The sequence below is a fragment of the Calidris pugnax genome, unplaced genomic scaffold, assembly GCF_001431845.1.
Source record: "Calidris pugnax isolate Ruff unplaced genomic scaffold, ASM143184v1 scaffold103, whole genome shotgun sequence".
Taxonomy (NCBI): Eukaryota; Metazoa; Chordata; class Aves; order Charadriiformes; family Scolopacidae; genus Calidris; species Calidris pugnax.
Window position 1 is genome coordinate 15,536,778 of NW_015090990.1, and position 1,982 is coordinate 15,538,759.

A 1,982-nucleotide genomic window follows, 5' to 3' on the forward strand; every position below is an offset into this window, starting at 1 on the left:
GGGAAGCAGCGCCCGGGTACATGAGTAGAATGAGCTGATTGCGTGGTCGGGATGGCCGTGTCCGTGCGCCATCGCCTCCCCCAGCGTGGGGGGGGTTGATTTGTTATCGCAGCATGACCGTTGCTTTTTGCTGGCAGAATAAACGCTTTATTCATGCAGATCTAAGCTTTAGCTGGGGGAAGGCAGCTTTTTTTGAAACGTCCAGTCTTACCTAAGGAAAGAGGAGGGGTTTTAAATCCCCATCGGCACTGCTGCAACCCCTTAAGAGACCCGAAAAGGCTGTAAAAACGCAGCAGTTCCTCTGTGGAAGTGCCCAGCCTGCCTGCAAGAGAGAAAATGGCATAGGTCAGGAGAGGGCTGTTACTGGCCTGCCAAATGATGCTAAGCAGATCTAGAGCTACACCAATGTACATTTACTAAGGACAGAAATGTGGGTTTTGCAGCATAGCTGTGTTTTGAGGTGCACCGCTGAAACATGGGTTGCTGGAACCATCCAGCCTCTGGAACGTGCAGGCAGAGCTTGTCCTCTGCGGCACAGAAAGGGTGTGCTTGACAAAAGCCCTGCAACAGTGCCTGCTTTTCCTTCACACTGGCCTAAGAGCCTGTGGTCAAAATCAGGGGAGGGCCAAGTATTATTCAACCCACCCCATCCATCCCTTTGAGGACAGAGGTCCCCTGAACTGTACTATTTGAATTCTTAAGTTTTCTCTTTTTCTCCTTTACTCAGGATTGTGCTCCTGTTAGTGACTAATGCAATATACCAATGTGTACCATCCTCCAGGGCAGTTCAAGAGAGCAGGGTTTGGCTCAGGGAACTCCAACAGCAATTGTTGGACAAATGTTTCCCATATCCTCTCCTCATGAACAATGTGTCTTCATGCCAGTAAGACCATGGAGCTGCAGCTTTTGTTACATTTGTTAAGAGAAGCTGACAGTTATAAACAGACTTACTAAAATAAATGTACTCCTCTAAAAGTGGACGTGCTTTTAAAAATAATACTGTGGTCTCCAAAATATGTACGGGCAAGACTAGCTACTCATGGCTGCAACAGTTGCTTCTGGAAAAGAAATAAGTCTTTATCTTCATTTGCAGTTCTAGCTGTTTGAGGGTGCCTTAGAGGAACTTAAGTTTTTCAGTCTGTTAAGGCTTGTTTTCTGAATTCCTTACTTTTCTACACCCAGTGACTAAGCAGTTTTTTGTGATACTCTTCATCTAAATAACCTCCCATGGTACAAACTTACATGAACTTGTCTACTCTATTGTTATTGTTCTTCAACTGTTAGTAACCTGCAAAGAGATTATTCTTTCCTGTTGGTTCTTTTCTTTTTCTTTTTTTTTTCCCGTCCCATCTTTCTGTAACACTCTAGGAGCTGCTGAGTCACCTATCTGTAATAACCACCTTAAAGCCTCAATTTTTTACTTTGGTTTATATGACTGACTTAATCTGCAAAGCATTTTGTGATATTCACTATTGAAAACGTTGGATGAAAGGAGGTATTTCACTGGCAGGCAATGACAATGCGGAGAAAGTAAAGCAACTGGAAGCTTTCTGCCTCATGCATCACTTGTTCTGATTTCTGTATGTCAAGAGACAAGTCTAGAGCTAGTAAAATGGTATTGCAAGAAACTATCTTTCAGCAATAGGGAGACAGAAACTATTCAGAGTAAGGAATGACAAATCAAGTGGCAAAACTTTAACTGGATATTTATTTACAAGGCAGGGCAGATGGCATCAGTGGTTCCTCCTGTTTCCTACTGCTCCCATTTGTTGTAGTCATTCCTCCTAACCGTGGTCTGAATGAACAGACGACTTGGGGCTCTGGTACGTGCTATAAAAGCTGTGTGACTCCATTACACTTATGTTGAACATAATGTAGAATCAGAGCAAAGCAAAAAAAAAAAAAAAAACAAACAAAAAAAAAAAAAAGAGAAAAACAATCAGTTTTGAGGGATGATGCTTCCAGTTTGAGCAGCCCTCTTA

General features: G+C 42.9%; 2 protein-coding genes across 2 annotated transcripts in view; one reads left to right on the forward strand and one right to left on the reverse strand.

The window, feature by feature from the left end:
• Positions 1-1,982, forward strand: part of LOC106895182 (endogenous retrovirus group K member 18 Pol protein-like) — a 151,891-nt gene that overhangs the window by 85,225 nt on the left and 64,684 nt on the right.
• CDK15 (cyclin-dependent kinase 15) overlaps positions 1-1,982 on the reverse strand; it is a 107,232-nt gene that overhangs the window by 903 nt on the left and 104,347 nt on the right. The gene's annotated exons all lie outside the window — the stretch shown is intronic.